Genomic DNA, 13757 nt, shown 5'->3' with positions numbered 1-13757 from the left:
AGGGATACAACCCGATGCTTTGTAAGCTTCACAAATAGCTTCCCTAATCCATCTAGCAATAGAGCTTTTAGATGCTTTGGACCCCTTCTTGGGGCCACTGAACAATACTAACAGCTGGGAGGAACTCCTAAACCCACTGGATTTCTCTGGGTAAAGCAGAAGACACCTCTTTACGTCTAAGCCTTTCCTCCTCCGCATTCTTGGGAGAGGTACAGAAACTAGGCAGGACTACCTCCTGGTACCTATGAAAGTTTGAAGATACTTTGGACAAATAGAAAGGGTCAGGCCTAATCACTACCCTGTCCTCTAGAATCCTCAGGAAGAGGTCTTAACAGGAAAGGGACTGCAGATCAGAAATCCTTTTCCCTGACACAATAGCCAAAAGGAAGGAAATCTTCTAGGAAATTAATTTCAGGGAAGGTTCATGCAAAGGCTCAAAAGGAGCCCTTGTTAGAGCATTTAACACAAATGACAGATCCCATGGAGGCACATGTTTGACGACCCTGGGAGCATGTCTAGATCTGGCTGAAAGGAACCTCCTGACTAAAGGATCTTCCACTAGTCTCTTGTCTGAAAACACAGACAGGGCCGCAACCTGAACCCCAAGGGTGCTGAGAGATAGACCTTTCTCTACTCCTTTGTACAAAAAATCCAATATACAGGGAGTGGAAAAAGAATCTAAACCGGATTTTCTTTGCCAGGAAATAAAAGTTTTCCAAACTTTCCCATAGATTCTCCTTGTGACTAACTTGCGGCTGTCCAGGATAGTATGAATAACTTTCTCTGAACACCGTCTTAACTGTAAGATGTGCCGATCAGCCTCTGGCCGTCAAATGGAAGGTCTAAGGGCTTGGGTGCAACACTGGTCCCTGATGGAGTGGATCCTTCCGATCTGGTAGAGGCCAGGGAAGATCCACAGAGGGTCTTCAGAGAGGAAACCCAACTCCTTCTGGGCCACCAGGGGGCAATCAGAACCACTTCTGCCCGATCCTGAATAATTTTCCGAACTACTAGAGGTAAGAGGTGAAAAGGATGGAATGCGTAGGTCAGAGCAAAAGCCCAACGGGAAGTAGAGAGCATCCGTCCAAGGACCCTGACTCTCTAGTGAGAAAAATGCCGGAAGCTTTCTCTTGAGACTGGAGGCAAAAAGATCCACTGCAGGAAGACCCCATCTTGGCATAATCTCCCGAAACGTGCCTTGATGTAGCTCCCAACAGCTGGAACTGACACTCACTCTGCTCAGACAGTCCGCCAGCGTATTCTCTGAACCTCTGATGTGGACTGCCCTGAGGTGACATTGATTTCTGCCCAGGACAGAATCTGCTGTGACAGCGTTAGAAGCGACTCCGAACGAGTGCCCCCTTGCTTGTTTCAGGTACGCCACCGTAGTGGCATTGTCTGAGAAAACCAATAGGTCTCTTAAACAAACCCTCTCTTGCAGAGTCCAGAGAGCTTTCCCTACAGCTAGTAGTTCCTTGAAATTTGAGGAGCGGCCTGCCTCCTCTGGCAACCAGGCTCCCTGGGCCTGAGAGTCAGCCCTGAGAGTGCGCACCCCAGCCCCACAGACTGGGGTCTGTAGTAACTGGGCCCAGGGCACCCCTGGGATGGCTGCAGTTATTAATCCCAATAACTGCATGATCCGCTGAAGAGAGGCCTGTGGGAGCAATTTAAAGGCATGCACGGAGAGAAGGAGTTTCAAAATGTTGTGCTGCCGAGAGACCGAAAGGAAGGGCATTGAACTGCCAATGACTCGGCCCATTGTCCATGAGAATCTCAAATCTGAGGAACCTTCGGTGGCCCTCTATTTCCCCACACGGAATTCCAACCTGTAACCCCTTTCCAATGTTTGAAGAATAAAGGAATTGTCGGAAATTTCTGCCCATTCTTTGACGAAATAGGACAACCTTCCCCCTACCCCTATCCTGGCATCACTATGGATTTTTGGAAGGGGCTGAAGGAGCAAAGAGTCCCCTTCTTTTGCTTATCTTTGTTAAAAGACAACTTTTTCTTCGCCTGTCGGTTCTAAAATTAACCTTGTTCTGGAAACCGCAAAAAAGGCTTCTTATTCTGTGGCTTATTCCTTTGAGAAGAAGGGAACCGTTTACTCTTCTCATAGGAATGAGCTAGGACCTCCACCAAGGTGGAATAGAATAAGAGCGTGCCTTCAAAAGGGGATGACGCAGGAGGTCCCCCTCCCAAGATTTAAGCCAGATCGCTCGCCTGGCTGAATTAATGAGAGCAGAAGACATAGCTGCAGCTTTCACAGAGACTGCAGCTGCACCAGCCAAGAAAGCCACTGATTTGGCAATGAGTGGGAGAGACGTCCTAACCTCCTCTTTGGGGGTGTCGGATGAAAGGAGATCATCCAGACGCTGAACCCATACATCCAAATTCCTAGCCACACAGGTGGATGCTATAGCTGGACCCAAGGATAAAGCTGAAGCATCCCAGGACTTAAGCAGCAAGGAGTCTGCCTTCCTGTCCATTTGCTCTTTTAGGACCCCCGAGTCTTCAAAGGACAGGTCTGACCTTTTATAAACCTGCAACATGGGGGCATCTCTTAACATGGCGCCGGAAAGTGCATCACGTCACTTCCGGTTCCATCTTGCCCTGTCACCGGAAGTGCTCCGACACTATTTTGGTACACATCGGTGAAGCCGAGGAGGACAAGGCTTCCACAAGGCAGAGCTGGGGGAAAAAAACCTGAAGGAAGCTGCCACCACTTACACCAGGTAAGCAAGTACCTCCAAAATAGGAAACCCTTCTGGCAGAAAATATTGGGACTAACCAACCCAGGACTTGGCCACAACCAGTACTGGATGATGCCAGAGAAGGGGGGTCCGCCAACCACAGTTACCAGACCTAGGAAAAACAAAAAACGTGTCGGTGCTGCTGGAGGGTCTGGAAACACAAAACAACTGAGGGTCAGAGGAAAGGGAGGGGCCTTTTGAATTGTATCCGAATTGTGTTTCCTGTAGAGGGTGGAGCCAATCATCTCTCAAGTAGCTGTCCTGGAAGGTGAGGGGGGAAATGCCCTGTACTGAAGTGGTAAAATATAGGCACCACATTGGCCCTGCGCCAATCCAGTGGTACTGTTCCTGTCATTAATGAGTGCCTTAAAATGTGATACAATGGCTTTGACATTTCAGAGATCAATTCTTTTAGGATCCGTGGGTGGATGCCATCTGGTCCAGGTGCTTTATCCACCTTTATTCTGTCTAAATATTTCTGGACTATATTGAGCCATTGGGGATTATTTGGGGCTGTGTCACTACCACCCCCATTATGGACATGAGCTCCCCCATGCTCCTTTGTGTACACAGAGCTGAAGAAAGTATTTAATAAATGAGCCTTCTTTGTCCCTAGTCACCCACTCTAGTTCATTTTGTAAAGGGCCTACGTGCTCAGACCTGGCCTTAATATATTTGACGATTTTTTTAGGGGTTTGTTCTACCATCTTTTGCAATCGGTCGTTCGTTTTGAGTTTTTGCATCCTTGATTTCCTTTTTACATATTCTGTTATATTCTTTGTAACATTTAAATGACATTAGTGTTCCTTCATTTTTATATTTTTTAAAGGCTCTTTTCTTATAGTTTAAAGCTTTTTTTAACTTTGGCCGTGAGCCACATAGGTTTTATTTTTAGCCTTTTAAACTTATTGCCCATGGGAATATACTTTGCAGTGAGTTCACAAACAGTCTCTTTGAAGAATTCTCGTGTCTGTTCTGTGCTCATTGATGCCAATATTCTCTCCCAGTCTAATGCCGCGTACACACAATCATTTCTTGGCATGAAAAAAACGTTGTTTTTAAAAAATGTCATTTAAAATGATCGTGTGTGGGAATCACATTTTTCGGGTTCTGAAAAACTACAATTTTTTTTTTCGAACATGCTGCATTTTTTAACGACGTTTTAAACAATGTCGTTTTTCGGGTTGTAAAAAAGGATTGTGTGTGGGCTAAAACGACGTCTAAAAATCATCTTTTATTAACACGAAATCAGCAAAAGCAGCCCCAAGGGTGGCATCAACCGCATGGAACTGCCCCTTTATAGTGCCGTTGTACATGTTGTACATCACAGCGCTTTGCTAGAGCATTTTTTAAAAATGATGGTGTGTGGGCAACATCGTTTTAATGATGAAGTTGGAAAAACTTTGTTTTTTTATGCCGAAAAATGATCGTGTGTATGCGGCATAAGTCCTGGAGAGCAGCCCTCATCCTTGAAAAATTTGCTCTCTTGAAATTAAGTGTTTTTACCTTTCCCGTTTGTGATTTTTGCTTACAGCCAACATCAAATACAATCATGTCATGGTCAGTGCTACACAGGTGTTCCTTTATCTGAACATTAGTAATAAGCTCTGCATGGTTGGGTGGGGATTACCAGGTCTAACATAACCTCATTCCTATATGGGGCCTCAATAAACTGGACCATAAAATTGTCCTGTAATAGGTTTATACATTTTTGCCCTTTAACGGTCCCAGCAGTGCCATTACTCCAGTCAATTTCTGGGTAGTTAAAAAAATCACCATTTATTATCACTGTCCCAGCCCTTTCCATCTGTGCAAGGAGCCAAGTCACCACCTCCTCATTAACATTTGGTGGTCTATAACAAACTCCAGTGATTAACTTTTAACTACGCACATCCGTATGCAGTTCCACCCATAACGCTTCAGACTCATCACACTCTTCACCCACCAGGTCCTCTTTCACACTCGCTTTGAGATCACTTCTCACATAGAGACAGACCCTCCACGTTTCCTTTTTATCCCGTCTTTCCGAAAGTGTGTATAGCCAGGAATATTAATAGCCCAGTCATGTGAGGAATGAACCCAAGTTTCAGCAAAATCGATTACATCATAGCTCTCCTGATGCACCAGAGCTTCCAACTCACCTATTTTGCTTGGCAGACTTCTGGTATTGGTGAACAAACACTTTAAATGCATTAATATATGTTGACCGGTCACATACTATCCTCTCGATTGCAACTAGGACTTGCTGCTATACTTAAAGGGGTTGTAAAGGAAACATTTTTTTTTCATAATAAGCATCCTTTACCTGCAGACATTCCTCTTTTCACTTCCTCATTGTTCGTTTTTGCTCAGAAGTCGCTCTATTTCTCTGTTCTGTTCACTAACTGCTTGTCTGATTGTTACTCACCACCGTGATGGGAGGCTTTACTGCGGTGGTCAGTAACATGCTCATCCTCTCCTGGGAACTACATCTGTGTGGCAGGACGCTCTCTACGTGTTAGAGACTTTAAGGAGGTGTGAATTACTGGGCGTGCCGCAATTCATACTGGGAAATGTAGTTCTTACATGAACAAACAATGAAAACCAGGAAGTGAATGAGAGAACAGAAACTAGAATTCTGGAGGTGATATAGATGAAGGAATTTAATAGATATTTACTAGTTTTTTAACAGAATCATTACTCTATCCTGTCTGTCTACCTTGCTGACATTAATTTTAGGCAAACATTTTTTTTCCTTTAGTGACCCTTTAACTTGAGTTTATGTGCTTTGGTTACCCTACCACTAATGCCCCTAATACTACCCTCTGGAATATGTTCCACACTGAGCATCTCCATCCCTGGACCACCCCTTCCGTCGCCTAGTTTAAAAACCCCTCTAACTTTTTGTCCATCTTCATTCCCAGCTGATCTACACCCTGCTCATTTAGGTGCAGTACGTCCCTTCTATAGTACTGGTTATCAACTGAGAAGTCGGCCCATTGCTCTGGGAACCCAAACCCCTCCTTACTACACCAGCTCTTCAGCCACTTGTTTACTTTCCTAATCTCCCTCTGCCTTTCTGGTGTGGCTCGATGTACCGGTAGTATTCCTGAGAAGGTCCTTTTCCTCAATTTAGCTCCATGTCCCTAAAATCGTTCTTTAGGACACTCCATCTGCCTCTGACTTTGTCATTGGTGCCAACGTGCACAATGACAGCTGGGTCTTCCCCAGCCGCTCCCAGTAATCTGTCCACCAGATCCGTGATGTGCCGAACCCGAACGCCCGGTAGACAACATACAGTTCGGCGCTTCAGGTCTTTGTTACAGATTGGCCTCTCTGTCCTAAGAATTCCCCTACCACCAGAATCTGTCTTTACTTTCCCTTCGCTTCCCCCCACTCTCACTGGAGCAGCTCTTTCCCCTCAGCTCCACCCGCCTCTGTGCTGGCCCCTGCCGTCACCTGCCCAGTACGTTCCCAGCTCTCCTTTAGTGAGTGAAGGCTTAATGAGCCACATGCTCACCTGGTAAACAGTGGTGTTTATTGTCAAAATGTATGGCCATATGCTGTGATAAGTTTCTGTCCACAAAAAACAAAAAAGCATTGCCAACAGATCCACACACTATTCCACATAATCTGCATTAAAAACAGACTCGACTGAAATCCATTTGAATCCAAAAGCGATGTGAATGGGTACATATACAAACTACTCCAAATGAATACAGTATGTATTCCTAAAGCCTCACAACTGTGCATGCACAGACAATGATTGTTTGATGGTTGTATCTTGCTACCAAGTCCACATACATGTCATGTTTCAGTCACAGAGTATAAGAAGCCTTTCACCTCTGCAATCCTAATCCTAAACTGAAAGATAATGAAAACCATTATTTTGTTACATAAAATCAATTCTCACTCTAGTCTGTAATTAACCTTAGGCTTCCCACCAAATGTATACAAGCCATTATCTCAGCTATTGCTGAATCTGTTTCATTACAAAAAAAGCAACTAGCAGCAGAGAAATAAATGTATCTACAAGCAATAAAGCTGATCATTTATTTGAAACAATTCCACCGTGAAAGCAGTACAATTATCCAGTCTGCTGCTATGTGAAATAGCATAGATGAAGGCCTTTGGCCCTGGAAAGCCTATTTAATTTTGCATCATCCCAACACATCTCCAATTAGAGGCTGGCCTTTGGCTCTGAAAAAGCCTACTGAATTAGTTTTAGGGTGATCAACCTCCAATAGGTCCTGTCAGAAATGCAAAAGACCTCAGATTTAATTTTAAATTAAATCCACTACTTCTAACAATACGCAGAAATGTGCAAACCCTAAAAGTGAACTTTAACTACTTGCCGACCAGCCGCCGCAGTTATACGACGGCAGGTCGGCTCCCCTGCACGAGAACCCGTAGCTCTACGTCACCTCGCAGAGCGGGCACGGGGGGCGTGCGCGTGGCCAGAGGGGCGCGCCCCTAGCTTGTCCCAGATTCGGACAAGCGTGCCCGGGAGCTGTAAACACACAGCTCCCGGTCCTGAAATGCCTGTTCATACAATATATGAACAGCGATCAGTCATTTCCCCATGTCAGTCCACCCCCCCTACAGTTAGAACACACCCAGGGAACATACTTGACCCCTTCCCTGCCCCCTAGTGTTAACCCCTTCCCTGCCAGTGGCATTTTTATAGTAATCCAATGCATTTTTATAGCACTGATCGCTATAAAAATGCCAATGGTCCAAAAAAAATGTGTCAAAAGTGTCCGAAGTGTCCTCCATAATGTCGCAGTACAGAGAAAAAAACAAAAAACGCTGATCGCCGCCATTAGTAAAAAATAAAAAATAATAAAAATGCCATAAAACTACCCCCTATTTTGTAAACGCTATAACTTTTGCGCAAACCAAACGTTTATTGCGATTTTTTTACGAAAAATATGTAGAAGAATATGTATCGGCCTAAACTGAGGAATTTTTTTTTTTTTATATATATATTTTTGGGGGATATTTATTATAGCAAAAAGTAAAAAAATATAAATTTTTTCAAAATTGTCGCACTATTTTTGTTTATAGAGCAAAAACTAAAAACCGCAGAGGTGATCAAATACCACCAAAAGAAAGCTCTATTTGTGGGAAAAAAAGGACGTCAATTTTGTTTGGGAGCAACGTCGCACGACCGCGCAACTGTCATTTAGAGCGACGCAGTGCCAAATCTCAAAAAATGCTCTGGTCTTTGACCAGCAATATGGTCCGGGGGTTAAGTGGTTAAATCGGCTTGTATTTTATATTCCCCAGCAACATGCCAATAACATTTTTGAATAAAATCTTTCCATTTCAATTAACTGCAGTACTGTAAACACACAGTGTACAGAGCCAATTCCAGTGGCTCTGTGCAATGTGATCACTGTAATGACCAATCACAATGTAAACAGTGTACATATTTCATTGGAGAGCCCGCCACTTTCTCTTAAAATGGCGAAAGCAGAAACTGATGAATGATCACTCAATTCCAGAGCATATGAATGAATGAATGAATGAATGAATGAAAAACTTATATAGCGCGGCACATGCGAACTGAATCGCCTCTGGGCGCTTGATGTTTCGTGTCTCATGACATCAAAAGAGCAGAGTTTTAATCTGTCTTCTGAAAGACAGGTGGTTTTCCTCCAACCGAACGCTGGTTGGTAAAGCGTTCCATAGTCTCGGACCTTGAAAAGCAAACCTTCTTTCTCCTTTGGACTTGTATTTGGTTTTTGGCACCTTGACCAGATTTTGGTCAGTGGATCGCAGAACGCGATTAGAATTGTGAGGTTCTATCTTGTCGCAAAGATATTGCGGCGCCTTCCCATGGATGCACTTATGTGTCAGGCAGAGTGCTTTAAATACAATTCTGTCTTTTACTGGCAGCCAGTGAAGGGTTCTCAGCGAAGGTGAGATTGATTCCCATGTTTTTTTCCCAGTCACCAGTCTGGCGGCCGTATTCTGAACGACTTGCAGACGAGCGATTTGGTACTTTGGGAGCCCGAGGTAAAGGGCATTTGCATAGTCCAGTCTGGAATTCACGATTGTTCCCACCACGACTGCTACGTCTTCTTTGGGAATAAATGGAATAAGTCTGCGTAGTAGGCGCAACAAATGGTGCGATCCGCTGACTACTGACCCTATTTGTGCGTCCATTGTCATGAAGGTGTCGAAGATGACCCCGAGACTTTTGACTTTGGAGCTAGGGGTGATGATTTGGCCCAGAATGGGCGGCGGTGTCCAGGTTGTTGCCAGTTGACTCTTTCGGCTGGCGTGAAACAGGAGGAGTTCTGTTTTTGAACTGTTGAGTTTAAGATAACTCTTAGTCATCCAGTTTTCTATCGAAGAGAGACATTTCTCTAAACTGAGATGATGATCCTTTTTGTTGCAGATGCGAAAATACAATTGCGTATCATCTGCATAAGAGTGATAAAGTAGTTCTTGGCTACTGATAATATCAAAGAGAGGGCGAAGATAGATGTTGAACAGTACCGGTGACAGGGGGGATCCTTGGGGGACTCCACATGGCACCGTGCGTTTTTCCGACGTGAAAGATCCCAGTTTCACTGTTTGTGATCGGTTTTCAAGAAAGGAGGAAAACCATGGTAAATCACCTTCTGCGATTCTGGCTACCTCGGCCAGTCGCATCAGTAACATTTTGTGGTCTACTGTGTCAAAGGCTGCGCTTAGGTCCAGCAGAACCAGGAGACAGGATTCTCCCTCATCTGCGGCCTCGAGGGCATCGTCCCATATTTTGAGTAAGGCCGTTTCTGTCCCGTGTCCGGGACGGAAACCTGATTGAAATGGATCGAGTAGATTGTGGGTATCCAGATGCTGTTGCAGCTGTTGTACCACTATTTTCTCCATTATCTTGGAGAGAATATTTAGGCCTGTTATGGGGCGGCGGTTAGGTTTTTTCAAGATGGGCTGGATTGTGCCCTCTTTCAGCAGGGATGGCACTATGCCTTCCTTAAATGACTGATTTATAAGCGGTGTGATGGGAGGCGCCAGAATGTCGGCGCATTCCTTCAGCAGCTTGGTGGGAATGATGTCATTGGGTGCTGTGCTGTTCCGCAACGCACCAATGATATTTTTGGTGGTATCGATGGAGATGGGTTCCAGAGTGAACTTAGTTTATTGTAGAAGGTTTCTGTTGGTGTTTTGTAGTTGATTGAAGAGGGGGCTGAGGGGGGTATTATTTTGCAGAATACTTACCCGGATTCTTTCGATTTTGTCGATGAAGAAATCCGATAGTTCATTACAGAACTCTTGGGTGTCTGAATTGGGGACTTCAAGACATCCCGGATTCATGGTCTGGGTGACCATCTTGAAGAGTTCTCGGGGGCGGTTCATGGCGCTGTTAATCGTCATAGAAAAATGATGTTTCTTGGCTTTGAAGATTTCTTTATGATATCGTGTTGTTATTGCCTTGTAGATGATGAGGTGATCTTCTGAAGGGCTTCTTTTCCAGGCGGCTTCCGCCCTTCTGCGCTCTTGCTTCAGTAGGGACAGCTGGTTGTTGAACCAGCCGGACTTTTTTTTCCGGATGCGGACTTTGCGTTTCGGTGCTACTAAGTCGGCTGATTGTAGCAGAGCTGCATTTATGGCATCCAGTGTATCTGCGGCTGTTAACTGAGGATGAATAGTTTCGATTCGGTTTCCCAGGGTAGATTTGAAGAGTTCCGAGTGGAGCTTCTTCTGAGATCTAGCCCAGTGTATTGTCACCGGCTTGGGTGCTTTTATCACTGGGGGAATTTTGGAGATTATGAAATTGATTGCATGGTGGTCTGTCCATGGCAAAGGTTCATTTCCCAAAATGTTTATTTTCAGATTTTGTCTGAAAATTAGGTCGAGTGTGTGACCTGAAGCATGCGTGGGTCCGCATATAAGTTGCTGTAGTCCTAATCCTTCCAGGTGATCGATGCAGGCATCCGCAATGGGATCCTGTGAGGAGTTGGCCCACAGATTGAAGTCCCCAAGCAGCAAAAGATGTTTACATACACAGCAGCGAATTTAGGGGGTGGGGTATTTGTATTTTTTTTTCTTTTCCTGTGACCCCTCTTTCCCTGTACATTGGATCTCCATCCTGTCTCTAGTGTCATGTATATTAACACCTTACCTCCCTTATTCTGCAGATCTGAATACTACTCTCCCACAGTATGTGACCTGTACCTTAAAGCAGAGTTCCACCCAAAAGTGAAATCTCCACTTTTCTGCTTCCTTCCCCCCTCTGGTGCAACATTTGGTACCTTTCAGGGGACGGGGGGATAAGTACCTGTTTTTGACTTTTACACTTCCCCACTTATAGGAGACAGCGTTGCAGCACGACGACAGACGGTCACCCCCCTGCCTGGCCAGTTAGAAATCACAGTGCGCTTCGCAAATGCGCGGTAGGGAGTCGGCTGTGAAGCTGAAAGGCTTCACTGTCGGTATCCCTTACGACAAATAGCGTGGCAGCACCCGACAGCCGATCAGAAAATTGCCTGGGACGCAGACATCGCAGGCACCCTGGACAGGCAAGTGTGCATATATTAAAAAAGTCCAGGCGGAACACAACTTTAAGCTGGTCTTGCATACAATTTTCTTATTCAATTTCCTGATTTCCCTTAGATTTACCTTCAACTATGTAGTGCAAGGGCCTGCCTGATTGTAAACAAATTGAAAGTGTTTAAGCTTGACCTCGTACTATATATTTTTGGCAAATCTTAAGGAAAACTATAATGTATGGCCAGCCTTAAAGTGGTGGTTAACATCTACAATGAAAAATGAACAAACCATATCCTATAGTGTGTACTAGCTTCAATCTAAAGCACCAAATGTAATTTCTCTCTGATCTCTCTTCCCTCTACACCGACTCCACAACCTCCAGGGTGACAGCCCCACAACCCTCCAGCACATAGCAGGTAACTAACAGCCTCAACTGTTTATGCTTCCCTGTGACCCTGTTAGATGGGGGGGGGGGGGGGGATGTGGTCCCTCCTCCTTTCAGGTTTAACTGAGCTCTAGCTGTGCAGTGTGCGTGATGTTAAAATACCTGCCATCTGCCTTCTACCACTGAGAAATTGCTTTTGATCGGTGTATTTTACTAGAAGTAAAAGAAGTTACTAGAAGGCCTAAATACTGCAGTATATATGTATTGGAGTGCTGCATGATTCTGGATAAAAAGAGAATCACAATTATTTTGCTTAGAATAGAGATCACTATTCTCGGCGCAACATCATCTTTCACATCTTTATACAAAAAATTTTGCGAACTTTACGGTTTATTTAGTTTTGTATAATTCATTGAAGTATATTTTTTCCCAAAAATTGTGTTTGAAAAACCGCTGCGCATTAAAATATTGCAACAACTGACATATTATTCTCTAGAGTCTGCAAAAAAAATAAAAAAATATAATTTTTGGAAGTTCTAAGTAATTTTCTAGCACAAAACATTTTATTACCTTTTATTAACCACTTGCATACCGGGCCTATTTTGGCACTTCTCTCCTACATGCCAAACTCATAATTTATTTGCTCGAAAATTACTCAGAACCCACAAAACACGATATATGTTTTTTTAGCAGACACCCTAGGGAATAAAATGGCGGCCATTGCAACTTTTTATCTTGCACAATATTTGCGCAATAATTTTTCAAACGGTTTCATGAATTAAAAAACAACAAAACAGTAGAGATAGCCCAATTTTTTTGTATAATGTGAAAGATGAAGTTACGCCGAGTAAATAGATATCTAACATGTCACGCTTTAAAATTGCGCACACTCATGGAATGGCACCAAACTTCAGTACTTAAAAATCTCCATAGGCGTCGCTTAATTTTTTTTTACAGGTTACCAGTTTAGAGTTACAGAGGAGGTCTAGTGCTAGAATTGTTGATGGCGCTCTCACGCGGCGATACCTCAAATGTGTGGTTTGAACGGAGTTTACATATGTAGGTGGGACTTGCATGTGTGTTCGCTTCCGAGAGCGAGCTACAGGGGATAGGGGTGTTTAAAAAAAAAAATGTATTTTATTTTTTATTTTACTAAATTTATTTAATTTTTACACTTTTTAAATATATATATTTTTTTTTTATCACTTTTATGCCTATTACAAGGAATGTAAACATCCCTTGTAATAGGAATGGTTCATGACAGGTACTCTTGATGGAGAGATGCAGGGTCAATAAGACCCCGCACCTCTCCTCCAGGCTAGAAAGCATGAGATCGTGAAAAAAAAATGCACGTATCTCATGCTTTCAGCCGCAAAAGCGGCTTTGTTTACATTCCGGGAACCGGCGTGACGTCATAACATCGCGCCCGGGCCTCCGACCATCTGGTCATCAGTCAACTCTATGCCTCCCATCCGGCGCCGGTAGATCGTTTCTCCGGGTCTCCGATGGCAGAGAAGCACGGTGGTGTGAGAGGGGACGTCCCCTCCCGTTGCCTATAAAAACGATCAAGCGGTGGAACCGCCGCTATGATCGTTCTTATGGTGCACAGAGTCACCGGCTGAAGAGATAGATATCTGAATGATGCCTGTAGCTGCAGGCATCTTTCAGATATCCCCACCGAAAAGTCCAGGACGTCATATGACGTCCTTGGTCGGGAAGTGGTTAATCGAAGCTTTACAAACAGTTCATACTTACCTTTACTGTGCAGTTAGTTTTGCACAGAGGGGCCACGAGGACCGTCTTCTGGGGTCCCTCGGCGGCTCTCTTCCCCACATCAGATAACCCCCTAGGAGAAGCACTCTCCCAGGGGGTAACCTTGCGGGCACGCTGAGTCCATTATTCGGCATTCATAGCCACCGAATGCATGACTCGGCACTGCGTCACTGTATTTGATTGACAGAAGTGGGAGTCATGGCTGCGCTGCCCTTAATCTATCCAATCAGTAGCCGAGAACTTCGGGTAAAGGGACAGCGCACGTCCCCGCCGTAGGAAATTCCAGGGCTCAGGTAAGTAAAAACGGGAAGGCTAGGAGGCCGGTCACTGCCAGGTGTTTTTTCACCTTAATGCATAGGATGCATTAA

General features: G+C 44.4%; 1 protein-coding gene across 2 annotated transcripts in view; it reads right to left on the bottom strand.

The window, feature by feature from the left end:
* TBC1D12 (TBC1 domain family member 12) overlaps nt 1-13757 on the bottom strand; it is a 132033-nt gene that overhangs the window by 43961 nt on the left and 74315 nt on the right. The gene's annotated exons all lie outside the window — the stretch shown is intronic.

This window comes from Rana temporaria, chromosome 8 (genome assembly GCF_905171775.1).
Source record: "Rana temporaria chromosome 8, aRanTem1.1, whole genome shotgun sequence".
Classification (NCBI taxonomy): domain Eukaryota; kingdom Metazoa; phylum Chordata; class Amphibia; order Anura; family Ranidae; genus Rana; species Rana temporaria.
This window is presented reverse-complemented; position numbering and strand designations above follow the sequence as displayed.